This window comes from Miscanthus floridulus, chromosome 2 (assembly GCF_019320115.1).
Source record: "Miscanthus floridulus cultivar M001 chromosome 2, ASM1932011v1, whole genome shotgun sequence".
Lineage (NCBI taxonomy): Eukaryota > Viridiplantae > Streptophyta > Magnoliopsida > Poales > Poaceae > Miscanthus > Miscanthus floridulus.
Window position 1 is genome coordinate 53,063,846 of NC_089581.1, and position 6,767 is coordinate 53,070,612.

Genomic DNA, 6,767 nt, shown 5'->3' on the forward strand with positions numbered 1-6,767 from the left:
GGCCACGAGTCGGTGTCGCGATGTGGAGCTCTCCGCCTATTGAACGGTGGCGGTTTCCACCAGTGCCCGAAGGTTCCAATGGATCGCCTGTTCCTGGGGGTCATTCGGCTCGGGAAGGCCATGCAGAAGCATCATCGTGTCCATGATGTTCTGGCCAGCCCGAGCAAACTGTGGGGGATCGTTCCCCCCATCCATGACATTGCGCTAGACCTGGTGGGCATGACCCAGGGCGCCACACGTTGGGTTACGCGCACGGGGGCGTAGCATGGTGTGCCGAGCATGTTGGCGCAGGTGGCGGCAAGTTCTGCCGCCGTTGTCGTAGCTCCTCACCGTGCTCTTGTGTGAGCGCGAGGGCCCCCGCACAAGGGTCTGGAGGGGTGTGAGTCTACAAGGACTCTGCTACCACCAGCGGCTATCCTAGAGCGTTCGCCATAGCGTACTCCCGGGATGGACGGTGGCTAGGTGCCACATCATCGATGCTGGAGCCGTCACTCACAACCTTGTCATCTACGAGGTCATAGAAATAGGTGGGATCATAGCTCATCATCCCCACGAATTCAGATGTGAGAGGAGGCAACGTCAGCATCTTTTGGAGCCCCTAGGCATATGCGTCCACGATAGATGCGAGGCCATAGGGGGATCGGTCGAATGGGGTTGCGGTAGGGACAGCGGGGTCCCTCCGGAGAATCGGCAGAAGATAGTAAATAGCGAGTAAATAACAGCATGTACATTACTCACAGTGGAGTTTGAGCAGAGCGTTTGCTCGGAATGAAGCATAGGTGCCTAGTCGTTGAAGTCGTTGGGTGTCCCAGAGTCAATGGAGGGCGCCCCTCCGACAGGCACCGAAACAAGCGCCTCCTCACGGAGGTGTAGTATGCCGAGCCAGTCGGCGATGAAGTCTAGGCTTCCAAAGAGGAAGGCCTAGGATGGCTCAAAGACGGGAGGCCCCCGCATCCCAATAGGTGGGAGTGTAGGGAACTCTAGTGAGCCAAAGCGAGTCGTATCGCTTGAGCCTGCCATGGCGAAGATGGAGGAAAAGTGGGCCATCCGATGACCAAAAGTGTGAACGTACAGTGTCTTCCCCACGGACGGCGCCAACTATCGGTGCAGAAAGTGACCAACACATAAATATTTGTAGTTTTGCTATACGTTGTGATCAGATGTGGCCTAGCACTCAATGACACAGGGTTTATACTGGTTTAGGCAATGTGCCCTATGTCTAGTTTGAGTCGGTCGGTGACTTTATTCCTGAGCCAGGTGCTCGAAGTTTGCAGTGGGATTACAAACGAGAAGGAGAAAGATGGGGGGTACAAGAGGTCTGGTCGGACTCTGGTCTAAAGGGCCGAGAGTGATGGGAGCTCCGCTATGTGCTAAGTGTTCGAACGTTTGTTGTTCATTGGGATCCTTGGTCGTTCGGATCATGTGTGTTGTTCGAGTTGTTGGGGACTGATTCTCTTTCTTTGAGAAAGAGCGCATCCCCTTTTATAGATAAAGGGGATGGCCTTACGAGTGAGAGAGAGAGTGCATGTATGCTAAGTCTTGTTGCCCACGCCGTCAGGTATAAGATGATTGTAGGCACCCATAACACTATTAATGTTAGATGTATGTGGGAGGTTGCGTTGTCTTCTTCTGGTATGGCAGACGTTGGTGCCTGCCATACTATTGATGCCTAGAGGCATGCAAGGGGTTTTACCATGCTCATTTGGTATGGGAGTTTGCGGGCGCCCATAATACTATAGGTCAAATGTCGGCGCCCACAACACTGCTTGGGTTCCGACATGCCTAGAAGGTTGCAGGGCACTCTTCTGACATGTCCTGTCAGTACTGTCCTATAGGTGTATAGGGTATGGTCTTTGGTATTGCGGTTGACTTGAGTGTCCTGCCTTACTTGCTATATTTGTTTCCTGGTCCTCACTAAGCGGGCATCCCTGGTCGGTTGGTCCAAGTTGGCTCCGATTGTGCCAGTCGGAGAAGATCTATAAGTAGGGGTTCAGTGCGTCCCGGTCGGAGACACGGGTCGGAGTTCAAAAGTGGTGTTTGGCCAGGCATTCCGGTCGGAGAGGTGGGCTAGAGTCGTAAGCGAGCGTTGTTCCTCCTTTGCTAGGCCTTCCGGTTGGAGAGGCGGGCCGGAGTTGGAAGCGAGCGTTGTTCCTCCTTAGCGAGGCCTTTCGGTCGAAGATTGGATCGCCCTTCTGGCCTGTTTTTGAGGTATTTGGGCCAGCCTAGGAGTTGTGCATTATTTGCAACATCGTCTGCTGGGCCAAGCCTTTGCTGGGAAGCCAGTCCATGAGAGACCCTGAGTTTATGAACCCGACATGTATATTATCTATGCGCTTGTGGATTACTTAGTATATATATAAATTTACAAGTGTTCTCAATAATTACCAACAATGCATTTCTAGCATCATGCTAGGGATGATAACTTAGTAAAGAGATGCTAAGAAATGTCAACAAGCATTTCTGGCGCCGTTGCCGAGGAGGGGCATATGGCTAAAGAGAATTGACCAAATAAATACTTGTTGATGAAATCATAACCTCTGCTTTAGCAGGCTTGTCCTTGTTTGTCTTTGTTCATATCTTATACATGGTATTGCAGACTTGGTTGTGATTCATCAACAACTTCTAATCAGAATCAAATCAACCTAATTAAGAGGAAGCTCAACACCCGTTTCTGAGCTATGACTGACAAAACTCTATGTGAATTCTCTGCTCCAAGCACTAAGAACATCCGCACGGGACCAACGCTCATAACCAACAACCTTGAGTTTGAGCTCAAGCCAAGCCTCATCAACATGGTGCAAGCTACCCCATTTAGTGGAAAGGCATATGAAGATGCTAGTGCTCACCTTCAAAATTTTCTAAAGATTAGTAGCCTAGTCGTCATCAAGGATGTTGCTCAACACATCATACTACTCCGTCTGTTTCCATTCTCACTAATGGGAAGAGCGAAGCGGTGGTTCTACATTAACAAAGATCACATCAACACATGGGCAAAGTGTTCAAAGGCCTTTCTAGAAAAGTTCTTCCCTATAGACAAGACCAATGCCTTAAGAGAAAAGATTTCAAACTTCCAATAGTAGAAAGGAGAAATCATTCTAGAAGCATGGGAACATTTCCAAGAATATATTTTAGATTGTCCTCATCATGGGATGGAAGATTGGTTGCTCATGCAAGGCTTTTATCATGGATTAACTCAGAAAGCTCATGAACAACTTGATGCCACTACTGGAGGATCATTTGCTGGAGGATAATTTATGTCACTCACCCTTGGAAAAGCTGAAACTCTTATGAAAAAGATAGCCTCTAATCAAGGCTGGTCATCATGTAACATTCAATTATGCAATAAGAGCGAACAAGTACTAGAAGAGGTGTGTGCACTGTCAACTAAGATGAACGTACTATTAAATTGGCTTGAACAGTGAGCCAATTACAAGAAAGATCATTAGGCTATTCAAGATGCATTCAATGCTCAAAACTCATGTGAAAAATACTGGGGGGTAGAATTCCCTGAATATCAGGAGGATGCAAACATTGTCAACAATTCTGCTCTACAACAACAGAGAGAAGGGTGGAATCAATAAGAACGGTCAATTTATCAAGGTAAGTACCCAGGTAATTACTATAATTCTTCTAATTCTAAGCAACAAGTCAGGATTAATGAGAATATTTCTAAGAAGCTTACTTTTAATGATAAGGTCCTAGAAAACACAAATACTAAAATAGATAGTTTTCTTCTGCCATAAAAGATCAACTTAGCTATAATAAAAAAGATAGAATCTCAATTAGCCTAGTTGGCTGTTGCTCTACCTTTTGCCACTAACCTTGAGAAGGTAAACGCTATAACCACAAGAGGTGGCAAGTTTACTCATGATCCACCATATCCGACAAGGACAGGTAAGACAACAGTGGTATTACAGGAAGAGGAGAAGACAACCGATGAAGTTAAAGAAGTTGTGCCACAAGAACAAAAGTTACAACAAGATTTTCATGACACGGCCCTCCTACCGTTTCCACGCAGAAATCGGAAAGCCGGAATAGATGAGAAGTTTGATAAGTTCATAGAGGTAATTCAAAAGTTATATATCAATATTTCGTTGCTAGATGCCATACAGGTACCTACCAAAGCGAAGTATCTTAGAGACATCCTCAACAACAAAAGACCACTGCCTTCCACTGAGGTAATCAAGTTAACGGAGGAGTGTAGGGCGGCCATCCTAAACACTTCACCTGTCAAGAAGAAGGATCCAGGATGTCCCACTATCGATTGTTTGAACGGGAGCCAGAACTTTGAGAATGTGTTATACGATCTTGGAGCAAGTGCAAGTGTCATGCCCAAAAAGGTCTTCGACAAGCTCAACTATTTAACCCTCACGCCAACATCAATGTGCTTGCAACTAGCCGACCAATCGATCCACAACCCTACAGGAATCGCTAAAAACATTCCGGTAAAAATACAAAACTTTTTTGTTCCTGTAGATTTTGTAGTACTTGACATGCAGGAAGACATGAAGACACCCCTCATTCTTGGGAGACCCTTCCTAAGCACTACAAATGCTCATATTGATGTCGGAGCCAGAGAAATTAAATTCTATATCAATGGGAAGGAAGAGCGATTCGCCTTCAAGCCAAGACCGGAACAATGCTCCAATCTGGAGTGGCATGAGAAGCGAGTATCAAGGTCTCCATCTCCGGGACCTATTGAAGCACCTGAAGAATAAACCTGAATGGAGAAGTCCGATTCAATGGACTTAAAATTCTAAACCCTTGCCGAGAGTTAACTTTGTAGTTATCCATATTTACTTTTTTATACTGCATTAATTATTTTATCTTAGCATATTTACTTTTCATCACCTGCATCATGAAACAAAAATTCTCATCATGGCATTATAAAAACTTAAGCCCCATGTAAATAATTTTTACAGAGTAAAAACCCATATGAAATATTTACCGTGGAGGCATACAAATTTAAAAAATACCATCATTCATCTTGTTATATTTCATAGTATCATAAAATATTTTTGCATTGCATATTTATACGTATGTATATGGTAAAAATATGGGAGACACATGTGGCCCACTCAACTACCACCCATCACCTCCATTTTCACTCAACCACCACTTTCACCTCCATCACCTCTCCACCATCCATTCTGGTCGAATTTCCACCAAAAGAAACACCCAAGGAGTAGAGATATTGCTTAACCACGAAGCAAGGATCCACCAGGAAAATGAGGAGGCCATTTGGCCCTGATGTGGGACCGGCCAGTCCCACCACTGGGCCAGCCTGCTACTACTTTGGCTACAAATAGCCACCCTCCTGGCTCACTTCTTCATCCATCTCCACTGCAATTCCAGCTCATGAGTTCGAAATTCCAATTCCAAATTTCATAGTTGAATTTTCCTTGGTAGAAGTAGTGTTGGAGTAAGAAAGTGTGATTAAGTTTGGGTGTGAAAGTAGTGCTAAAATCTTGAGAAAGAGAGAGAGAGAGGTGCTGCTAAAATTTGAGAAAGAAAAATAGAGTTTAAGAGTGGTAGTGCTGTCCAAATCAAGAGAGGGAATTAAAAAGAATTCATTAGAATATTCACTAAACAATTTTGGATGACTAACCCTCGGACTACTGACTCTGGATGGCTAACCACTAATATTTTCATCTCCTAATCCCGTTCCACGAGTCATCTTGTTTTCTCTATTTTTTAGAAAAATGAGCAAGATCACCGACAAGCTCAAGCGGGTGATGTCGTTCCGTTCAACGATGAGTTCTTCATCCTGAGCAAGCACCAACATGGAGGTCGATCCGCCATCTCTCACTATTGGAGCATCGTCCCGATCAATCCCCGTGGAGAGGAATGTTCTTCTACAAGAGAAGCAACTCAAGCTCCGAGGAGATGGGGAGAAGAACATCAACAAAAAGCTAAAGACCCAGGACTTCGTCCTCTCTCCTGCCTATGATCCAGCCCTACTCCAAGACATAGGTATGCTCGTTGAATTCGAACTTATTTTTAGGACCATAGGATGGGAGGATGCCTGGGGAATTGATGAGCCAGGGTGTAAGCTTTTGACTATTGAATTCTTGTGCACTTTGCAACCTACCAATTCGGAAGTTTCATTTAGACTTTTTAGGAAATAATTTTCTATTCCCTAGAAAAATTTTAGTGAACTTCTTGGATTTCACTCTCAGTGCATAATTGATGTAGACTCCGCTATATAGGACTTTGATAGGAATAAGTTTTGGAGGGAGATTTCAAAAGAAATTATTTGCTACCGCCCTCGCACCAATGAAATACACCATCCTACTTTACGATTCATGCACAAATGGTTGGGTTTTTCCTTATTTCCTAGAAGTGATTTTCGCACAGTTAGGAATGATGAACTAAAACTGCTATATGCCATGATTAATAGGAAAAGGTCTCACCCGTGAAATTCATGATGAATCATTGGATAGAAATTCCTGGTCTTAAGGGAGATATTGGGTGCACTTCTTTGGTCACCCGTATAGATAAAAATTTAGGCCTACTAGAAGATGCTTCTGTTACTGACATTGATGTTCTCCATTGGCTTATTGATTATGATTACTTTAATCATGCACATATGTTAAAAAAGAGAATAGACAAAAAACTTGTCATGATGTATGAGATTATACAACCGAGTTCTATCAAACCGGAACCTTGGTTTGTATGCAGTGGATTCGCTTGTCTTTGATTTATAGAGGAAGGAGGAAGCACCTCATAGGAGTGCCTCTGCGAGGATCACTTGCAACCCACAGCCT

The 6,767-nt window shown here is 44.6% G+C and overlaps 1 non-coding gene across 1 annotated transcript; it reads right to left on the reverse strand.

The window, feature by feature from the left end:
• Nucleotides 1–3,044: 3,044 nt before the first annotated feature.
• LOC136541148 (small nucleolar RNA R71) lies at nucleotides 3,045–3,151 on the reverse strand. The gene has a single exon (XR_010780242.1). It is a non-coding gene; the product is annotated as a small nucleolar RNA R71 (small nucleolar RNA).
• Between the last annotated feature and the right edge of the window lie 3,616 nt (nucleotides 3,152–6,767).